The sequence below is a fragment of the Stigmatopora argus genome, chromosome 2, assembly GCF_051989625.1.
Source record: "Stigmatopora argus isolate UIUO_Sarg chromosome 2, RoL_Sarg_1.0, whole genome shotgun sequence".
Lineage (NCBI taxonomy): Eukaryota > Metazoa > Chordata > Actinopteri > Syngnathiformes > Syngnathidae > Stigmatopora > Stigmatopora argus.
In genome coordinates, this window is record NC_135388.1 from 16,199,253 (window position 1) to 16,210,438 (window position 11,186).

The following is an 11,186-nucleotide window of genomic DNA, read 5'->3' on the forward strand; positions in this document are numbered from 1 at the left end:
AGTTTTGAGTCTTGTACAGAGCTAAAGAAACTTCAAACTAGCCAGAAACTGTTGGAAGAAAAGCACTACTGCAAATCTTGTACACCCTCCTGTTCCAGGAACTCTAAGCAAGTTGCCAACCACAGTGTGGAGGCAGACAGTAGTTTTATGCACACAGAAAAACTAATTATGTAATATAATATGTAATAAATAATATAATAGCCTGACTTATAAATACAAGTGGCTTCAAATAGTATATGGAGACATGAAGAAACATACACTTGCCAACTGCCTTCTCTGGTATAGTACAGTAATTTTACCAGACGTACTTATATAATATATATGACATTCTATACAATCATTTTACTTTATGTGAAAAATGGTGCCCAAACCCCAACCAAGTGATGCATGTATGGTTTTAACTAGTGAATCACTAGCATATATTGGAAATTAACAGAAAATACATTTTATGTATAGACTTGGAAACCAAAATGCAAAAAAAAATAAAATACATGCTCATTTTTTATAGCCCCCTACCCCCTTTCGCTTTTCACATGATGTTGAGGCCCTGCCTCCTCTGACCACACATCCCTGCTATATTTGAGAGCTATGCAAATGTTTCCAAGGAGAAACAGGATACCCCCAAACTCTTCAACCACAACCCCACTTTGTTCTTTTAATACAAAATTCATATTTACAGTGGAAAATACAACGGATTACCTTGCACGAACAGTCACGGAATGTTTTAGGAGCCTCAAGGACCAGTTGTTGTGTGAACTCGCTTTAATTGTATACTGGCATCAATACTTTTAAAATCATTCCATGTTGTCTACATTAAATGTTAATTTTCCAAATTCTTAAACAATGTCTTATCCTTCAACAGTAATCCTAAATATTACAATAAACTCTGTGGTTTCATACGACTTCCTTTGTATTGAAGGGTTCTGACCAATTATATCTGTCAAGCTGAGAGTGGTCTGGCGCCATTGGCCTTCTCCACATGCCTTTATAGAAACCACAACATGAGTATGACACATCATCTGTGTTTTGAACTATAGATCAACTGCTGCCGTGTGAAAAACAATACAAAAAGTCTACAGAGGCTTAATGAAACACGCTGAAAAGGCGATTTACAGCAATACTGCAGCTAGAACAAATTTGACTCGTAGTGACCAAAAGGATATAATTCCAGATATTTTACGTTATTTATACTGATGATTTGAAATGGCAGGTTGGGGGAGGGTGGTTTGTTCATTCATTCATTTTCTTAACTGCTTTATCCTCACTAGGGTCGCGCACCGTGCTGGAGCCTATCCAAACTGACTTCGGGCAAGAGGAGACGGAAGGGAGGGGGCTTATTAAGTCAACTACAAAGTTGCTGTGCGAAGAAGCAATTTAGATCTAGTGTGATGCATGAGCAGGCATATTTATAACTTAACAAGTAACAATGTTTGATCAGAACCTTGCCAGTAAGTTTGGCCAGTGTAGGAATAGTCAACATTTGTGGGCACCCACATTAAATGAGCTGGTGATACTTTATAACTACTTCAAGCCTTATGTAAAGGTAAAAAAAAATCTTTTGTGTGCCGCTCACCATAGACCATACCTTCTGTGATGGCCAGTGGAATGCTTTAAAACTTTAACAAATCTAGAATTTGTAATAATAAATAATGTGTTTAAGGAATTAAATCTGCAATAATTAAGGTTATTTAATATGTGGTCTTGTCATCTTTATGAACATATTGTGGCACAACAGTCACACAAATTTGCAGAGCGCAGAATCTCTTTTTATGTCACATATTCACCCCAAAAATAATTTAACTACATGGGCAACAAAGAAAATGTGTTGACTGCCTAGCTTGGTGTGGAGTATGAAATTGGCAAACAGATCTAGGGAGGCTTGCACGTCCATGAAAATCCAGAAGCACTGTTTTTTAAAAAATCTTTTAAGATCAATTGTATATGAAAACAGTCCTAGGTTGTTGAATAAAAATATTTACAGTAAATGTCTTAAAAAAAGGTATATAAAAAAAGGAAAGTATTGCTATTACAGGGGATTTTTTTCCTCATCTTTACTATGTACTTGTATGCTTGCAGATTTGCTTTTTCCAGGAGTCAAATCCAAATCTGCAAACAGTGTGTGCTCCTTCATCAGAACTCACCCAAGTTAATAACAGTAGTCTTTTGGAGACTGAACATGTTTGAAAATAACAATATAGTTATTCATTCTAAATGGTAAAGGGTGCATGCGAAATGCTTAGTCTTGGCCTTTGCTAATGGCCCTGCGTCATAGTCAAAATAATAACTGAAAAAATATTGTTATTTATCACAAGGTCATTGTTGTGTTAACTTACTGTTCATTTCCTTGAAGGACATTAATGTTAAGTTGCTCATTCATTGCTCATTTTTGGACCGTGATTTCTATAGAAAATAATGTACGGATATTTTGGACCGTGATTTCTATAGAAAATAATGTATGGATATTTCCCAGTTTATTGGAACATGACAATAAATTAAAAAGACAAAAGAGAATTTGTTAAATTGCAAATTTGATGTTTTGGTTCATTACCGGGTGTTGAGGTTTTAAGGGCTTTCATTGCAGCTGCTCGTTGATAAATTGGTGTCAGGATTATTAGTTTCACTTTAGTATATATTTGCTTGCAATGAAGAAAGCATGTTTGAATTTTTGGGAAAACAGCAAGGATCAATACATATGATACTCATATGATGCTCACACTCATACCTAGGGGCAATTTTAGAGTGTCCAATCAGGATCCGACCTGGACTTGAACCCAGGACCCCAGAGCTGTGAGCCCGACATGCTAACCACTCGCTCCACCGGACTGCCATTATAGTTTCAATATATACACGAAAATCTAAAACAACAAATTATTTTTCTAAATTGTTACCCAGTTTTATATATAGTATTAAAAAAAATAGCTTAGTACTGTATTGCTTACTCGTCCCGCGGTCTTTCAATCCCCAGAGTTTCGTTTGGAGTTATTATCGTACCACGCTTCCTGTGTCCCATTCACTTCTTAACCTCTACTCCCACATTTTCACCATCCACTTGATATACACTCACAGATGCTCTCCCCCAGATTCAAGGGAATGAATATTTCATATTGGCCCTTAGTGGAGAGGCAAGATCATCCACATAAATTCTGCTTTCAAATCAAAATCTAGCGGTCTCCCCTCCTCAGCTACTCTTTTCTGTTTCAATTAGCATCAGAAAGACCTTCTCTTTCCATAACAAATATAAGTGCAGGTTTCATGTTTGTATCTGGCAATATGTAGGTGCCTAGTATTTATTGTAGTATTGTATATGTTTTATACATGTAGAGTGCCAAATGAAAGGCTTAGCACACTCAACGCAGAGTGCTTTACATTAGACCTGTAGATTGGGTTTTAATTCTTCCTTTTATTACTTTGTATATCTAAAAAGGTTTTTAGCCTTTTAATACATTCTGAGGGGTATGTACTTTGGTAGCCAAATAATGAACTTGCACTTAATGATGAAGCCTGCTCATTTAACAAATTAGAATGTTAAGTGTTGGAAATATGGGTGCAAGTGTCTTTGATCTACGACATTTTAATTTACAAAAAGCTTATGGAGCACATGCTTTTGAATGTTTGAATACATTTGATCGTGACAGAAATGGTATATTCTTCAAAACCATTTGAAAATATGTCAAATTATTATTATTTTCTTTAGATTTGTTTTATCATTTGAATTTTTATTTATACCGCTACAGTAATTTTGATTTTTTTTCTTGATTAATACATTTGTTACAGCATTATTACATTAAATTAAATGTCTTTAATAGTACCCGGGAGCTTGTGATTTAAGAAACATACTGTGTGCTGGACTAGAATAAAGTGTCATTGGCCATTCACCCGGTGGATAGCAGTGGTGTGTGCTCACTGTCAGAGTTCGCTCAAGGAGAAAACCAGAGATATACTTATAATTTTATAGAAATATAAGATTTTTCTGTTTGGGTGGAGTGGGGATTAAACGTTTAATCCTTCTAGGGTGCAACAGTATTGAGAAGCACTGAATTATGGTAAAAGAAGAAATCAAGACACGATGATGTTACATCATTTATCCCTCCATTCATCCATCCATCCGACTTTCACCACCTGGGTGTTGTTCTCCTTGAAAAACTCTGAGCAGTATTTACTTCAATTTATCAGAGGATTATGGATATAATATCATTTAGCTCAATCAATCAGAGGATTGGAAATATAGATGTCATTCAAACCCTGCAAAAAAACCCTTCTTGATGAATTTTAAATCTGATTGGCAGCTTACACTTTTAATGGTTATCTTACATGCCAGCTCTTTGCAACATTGAATGCACGTTTTACTGCCCAAAGAACATCGAGCCCACACATACCCACTCGCAGACCACAGACCCTCATTAAGCATTGCAAAATAAGAGTAGGTCTCAGCAACTTGTAGATAGTCACACACACATTGGCACAGTCACACACACATTTTCAAAATTTTGTGTTATGAAACCTACTTCTTCCATAATCTGCATTGAGCAAAATAAAAAAACAAGTATTTTCAGTGCTTTTGATTAAAATGAGACCAACAGAAAAGACCTTGAAGACCCTGGCTGCACCAAACTGTTAAATAAAATGTGTAAAATACAGTGAAAATCCCTATGGTAAAAAATCACTAATACAAGTCTTCTAAAAAAGAAGCATTTTGTAGAGGGGAACCATTGTCTTTACGGTCGAGACTGCCAAATTGAAGCTAATTAAAATGGTCTCTCTCGCGCCAGCAGAGGCCAGTTACGTCACACTGTGACCACATTTCCTTAACCTCACTAGCATATTTTGGGGAATGTGAGAGGCAGTCAGAGTAATCTCTGAAAATTGACATCACCATGGGGAGAGCCTGTGAAAGCCACACAGGGGTCAAAAATGTAACTTCTCCCCCATTAAGTGAGAGAGCTGCCCACTATCAAATGGTCTGCGAAAGATCAATCCAATATTGTGAATGTATTTCTGTTGCTTGTTGGAGTCTATTCTTGTTGGTGATTTATCCATAATATCGATGTGTAAATGTGTGTGATCACAATAGGCCGTGTTAAATAGCCCTCAGAAAATAACCTTATTTTACAAATAAAATATGACTACTCCACTTAAGCCAAACATAAGATTTTGTAGGTGCTGACCTTAGTCGTCCTTTGGTAAAGTTCCTCGTCTGTCTTGAACCAATCCGATGTTTTTGTCGTATTCTCCAAAAAATGCCCTTAAAGGACAAGAATATATCGAAGATCAACGAAAAGGAGCATCCCAGCCTGCGCTGATCAAAACATTCCTGCATGCAAAAATAACAAAGGCAAATTAGTTGACAAGCAGTCTAAACATGTTGGGTTAATCACCTGTGAAGTTATTTAGCTCAACTAAAATAGATATCAGTCTCTGACTATTTTGCTAAGTCGTATTTTGCCTCGTTTAAGTTAGCTTTAACATTATTCCTTTTATTCATTGGCATTGGATCCAGATTTTTATGTGTCCTCTCCCAGCTATCTAACAAGAATTAATTTCAAGCAGTGGCTTTTAATTTTTTCATGCCATAAAACACTTTTTAGCTGTGACGCTTTTTAGCTGTCACACTTTGCCCATGTCAGATTTAAAACCACATATGGAAGTGACCTTTTTTCCTGTGTGACGTGGCCTGTTCAGACCATTATGAAACAATCTCACTGCATTCGCTTAAATGCAGAGATCCGATTTGGGTACTTGGAGCTGTGGTGTAAATGTAGCCTAAGACTTTTGGGAAGAATGTTATTTGTTGAAGATTACAACAAACCTCACTGCGAGGTTGGTTGGTTTGAGGGGTAAGAGAGAAAATAATTAGGTTGGCAGTGGACGATTTTAAACCTTCCTTTGTACAATTTGTCATCTCTGTTAGTTTTCTTATGTTGAGAGCAAGTACTTACAATATGTTAAAGTGGGTCTGCAGGTATGGATATATTATATCTAATATTTAATTTTTTTGCAATAATTATTTCTCACAAAAACATAGACATTTATTGAAATCTACTGAATATCACTTGTTAAAATTATATATATATTTGTTTTTCACTCATCCTTTTGGTAGATTTTGTTTACTTTGTACTACTATGTATGTATATATATATATATATATATATATATATATATATATATATATATATATATATATATATATATATATATATATATAGTTTCACTCATCCCTTTGGTAGATTTTGTTTACTTTGCAGCTAATGTGAGATGTTCCAATTTTGTATCATTCCAGTAGATCATTTAGTAATGGATGTGTCCTGTGACCAATCAGAGCTAATACAGTGTATGTCAGACAGAGGTTTAAATAAAGGACACAATGTCTGCAGGGAGAAACAGGCAGGGTGACATGGAATAAAAAGCGGGCAGCCAAGGAGATGAAATTTGGTATGGCCTGCGGCTAAAATTGGCTCAACGCAGATATATGCTTTGTTTGAGGCTGAATAACCGCTTGCCTCCTTTGGCTGTTTGCCTGTAAGTCCATCCTGAACTCACATACTGGGAAACTATTTCCAGGTGTGAAATGAATCCTCTGTGGCATGGCTTTGGGGATTTGGAAAGGTGAAAAATGGAAAGTTAAATTTGATGAAGACTGCAGCTAGAGCAGAACGCAACTTTGCCGGACCTCTGTGGCTTGGACAGAATCATTATGAGCTACACTCGAGGAGAAACCCTGGCATACAAAACAAACCATAATATTCATTAATAGCAACATAGATAAACAGATCCATGTCAATCATTTACACCTTAATGGCAACAGTGGTTCTGTGGAAACTCATGAGAGAAACTAACTACAGCCCCACATCCTGTAACTGCAGTCTGAGCTACAAAAACAATGTATTTTTTTGTTGCTGTAAAAATATATGGACACCGTCAGATTGTTTACATCACAGGTGTCAAAGTGGCGGCCCGGGGGCCAAATCTGGCCCGCTGCATCATTTTGTGCGGCCCCAGAAAGTAAATCATGAGTGCCGACTTTCTGTTTTAGGATCAAATTCAAATGATTATAGATGTACATTACATTTCCTGATTTTCCCCTTTTTAAAATCAACCATTGCAATTTTTTAATCCATTTTTTCTTTTGTGTTTTTAGTTTAAATATACAAATATTTTCCATTTTCCACTATAAAAAAAAAATTGTTTCCATTTCAAATAAAAAACATGATTAAAAGACATTTTCCAATACTAAGAAAAAAAAGCTCAAATAAACATTGCTTTAGATCTATTTAGGCTTTTGATCCAGTTCTCTTAATCCAATTTAATTTTTTTTAAAGAAATCTAGATATTAGATCTAAAATGGTCTGGCCCACAGAAAATCGAGTTGACGTCAATGCGGCCCGCGAACCAACCCGAGTTTGACACACTTGTCTACAATGACCTTAGCTTTTTAAAGCAATTTCCATGGTTTGATTATGAAGGGTGCACAAAAGTGGAAGGACTCAGAACAAATCAGTGTTGAATTGCTAAATTGCAGCAATAAACTCTTTTTTTTACTTCAACTCGAAGGATTTATTAGGCCGGGCTTAAGTGGGCGATAAGCTGATGTAAGCAAAACCCTGACTTTCTGGCCTGCCAACCCACTATAAAGGCATTAAGCACCATCAGTGGCTATTCAGCACAACTGCAACTTTATCTTTCATATTATGTTGCCATTACGTTATGCATACAAGTGGCATCAAAGAACAAAATATTCCCATGGTTGTTTCCGTGTTTTATGTCATTTGGGCTCTGTGTAAAAATGAAAAATGACCCCTCCGATAATTGAAAAGCACCCTCTAGATCACAGGTGTCAAAGTGGCGGCCCGGGGGCCAAATCTGCCCGCCGCATCATTTTGTGCGACCTGAGAAAGTAAATCATGAGTGCCGACTTTCTGTTTTAGGATCAAATTAAAATGAAGAGTATAGATTTATATTAAATTTCCTGATTTTCCCCTTTCTAAATCAATAATTGTAACTTTTTAATCAATTTTTTTCTGTTTTTAGTTCAAAAATCATTTTGTAAAATGTAAAAATATATATAAAAAAAGCTAAAACAAACATTGTTTTAGATCTATAAAAAAAACTGAATATTCAGGGCCTTTAATCCAGTTTATTTAATCCATTTATATAAAAAAAATCTAAATATTATATCTAAAATGGTCCGGCCCACATGAAATCGAGTTGACGTTAAAGCGGCCCGAGAACCAACCCCAGTCTGACACCCTTGCTCTAGATTACATATTGGCAAATCCTAATTTGATCAATTTATTTACCTGACCAAATTAAATATAGTAGCTCAATAATATAATGTTAACATGATAAATAACAAACATGATGCGTCCACATTTAGCAAAAAAAATACCAATGGACCAAATACACTGCATGGCTTTAAGCATTAGTAGTGGGAAGATTCAGACTCATAAAAGTTTCAGCTTCTGGCATTCAACAAAATAACCTTATTATTGGGACCAAAAACTTTTTGGGCTGAAAATCAACTTTTAAAATAGTATAATCTAATTTTAACCATTTGCAACCTGGTCCAAAAACATCTTTCTTCAATTTCTATTGAAATATTGGCTCTTTTAAGTAGAGTGTCTTAAAGATGATGCCGTTCAAGTCATAGACTAATGCTTTTTCAGTTATGTGATGATAGTCTATCCTTCCCTCCGACTTGACACATCAGTGATGAATTTCGCAAAGAGGTCAGGTTTTTTTTGGTCTCACCTTTTGTGTTTTGTTATCTGTAGCATACACGTCGACATGTCTCCAAACTCGTTGTGCCATGTCAAGTATTAATTTAATCTAATTTATTTTAGTTAGTTAAGTCTTTTTTAAGAGAGACCTTGCACATTAATAAATATGGTAACAGATCTTTATACAAAATAGGGAGATTTTTACTCTCAAACCAGCTAAAATTTGCATTGGAAGATAAGAAAAAAACTCTGGTTTTAGGGCTGTTAGCCATAGTTCAATATTATGGAGCAGATTTGCCTCTTACTGTATGCCAGTCAGCAATGCAACACTGTTTAATATGTCTATCCAAATGCGAATAGCCCACCTAAGTGCTTAATGCAGTATCCTGTCATAATCCAAATGAAGAATAAATAATGACTGATATTTAGAGTTGTTGAATCTTGTATATGAGCGTAGAAAAACATAGAGCAGGAAGAGAATGATTAATATTTTCTTCATTGGCAATGGATAAAATGTCCTTTGATGGAGTTGGCGACCTCTAGTATAGGACAAAATAGGCATCTGAAGACACAAAGAGAAAAGTCTGGCAATGGATTTGAAGTGTGAGATGGATTTCACTAGTGAGTGTGCCATGAAGGAAACTTCTTGAGTTCAGTCCCTTCCCAGGCACTGTCCTTGAGCCAAAGTCAATGTTATCCTTATATGTCCTTAACCCTATTCCTGGAGGCGTTATAAGGCCTACAGTAAAATATTGCTTGGGTTAACAGATTGCATTTTGTCACCTTGTCACCTATGTCACCTTGTTCTGCCTGTCACTTCTCATCCATGCATTGGTGATTTGCCTTTTACTACCCGGACAGGTGGGAGGAGATTGGGTATTAACTATCCACAGTTACCACTATATATAGTTGTGTTTTTTAGGCTCTATCTTTATTATACATTTATTAGGAATATTTGACAAAAAAGAGTAACATTGTTTTATGTGTCAAAAATTATTTCCACTTATTGTGATTCTGAGGCAAATTTTCCATATGCTTCAGAAATTCCAATTATATATTTGTTTAAAAACATCTCCAGTGCTTTTTCTGCGTGTTTTCCTTGCATAATAAGTCACTAATATATTATAATGGGTTTCTTGACACTGCTGGCAAGGGCAAGTTTTGTCACTGCAGGACTGTAATGGATTCAGTCGGTGAGTCAGAGCCTCTGCTGTCGTCCTCACTGCTGTTCATTCAAACCAGCCACATTGCTTTTTTTATTTCATTTTTTATAGAGCGTACAGTACATGACAGTAATTTCCTTGGCTGCAGTCATTTTTAATGCCAGGAGTTGAGTCTGCTATATACTACTTTCAAACTAGTTGGTACATCTTTCCCCGCTGTTGTATTATATTTCATTTATTTTCAGTTTTGCCTGAAGACCTCCAAATATTCAAACTCAACAGAGATGTGTTTTATTTATATACAAACTCAAATGCCTTTAGCTACTTGTGGTGTTTGAACTCCAAAGCTTGAAAGACATGTGCTGCTGTTGCTGACACTTTTATACATAGTACATAAAGTATTGCTGACAAAACAATTTGAAATACATTTTAATTAATTAAACATTTTAGAAACATTTTTATAACATCAATCTGGATTTTTTTAAAACATAACATTTTCACACATTAAACTCAAAGCACCTAAATATCTAAAGTTAAGCTCAATATACTGGATGTATGTCCATAATATGCATTTAATGTTGTATTTTTGTGTTTCACTGCATTTGTTTTCATCTTAAACATGCATTTGTAGTATGCCAATCAAGTATCTTCATTTAATACTAATGACCCAATGTTGGGTCGTATGTTCTACTCTAACTTTGCTACAAAGAGGCAAAATAAACATAAAATATCCCCAGTTTTCTTCTATGTGAAGGTTAAGTGCAAGATACTAATCGAATTCCTGAGTTTCAATCACTCATCTTCAAACATATTTTTCCTATTTAGAAAACAATCAGGTAAGTAGGTTTACACTACCTTTGAGGGTGCAGTCTGCTTAGCACTTTAGTTTCCATCTATTAGAAACAACCTAACCACTGGTCATATTCGATTTTATTGTGCTCATCAAACCGAATCAGGCAATTATATGACCACCAAAAAAATGGATACTGATTGCAAATGTCAGAATTTTCTCAATCCTATTCTAGTTTATTATATTGAAATTAATTCTCTGTTTAAAATAACAATAAATCAGATTAAACTGTTCAACATCTTAAACTAATAAACTGATATTGAATGCAAAAGAGTACTTTTTTCTTGTGATTTAGCCATATTATTATAAAGAAACAGTACACTCACTTGATTTTTTGAATACTGGATTTTTGGATTTTAGTTTAGTGGACAGTGTTGTCTACTTTATACATTTTATATAGTATATATTTTTATGGATTTTATGCATCAGTTATTTTTGAGAAGGACCAGTCTCTAACAA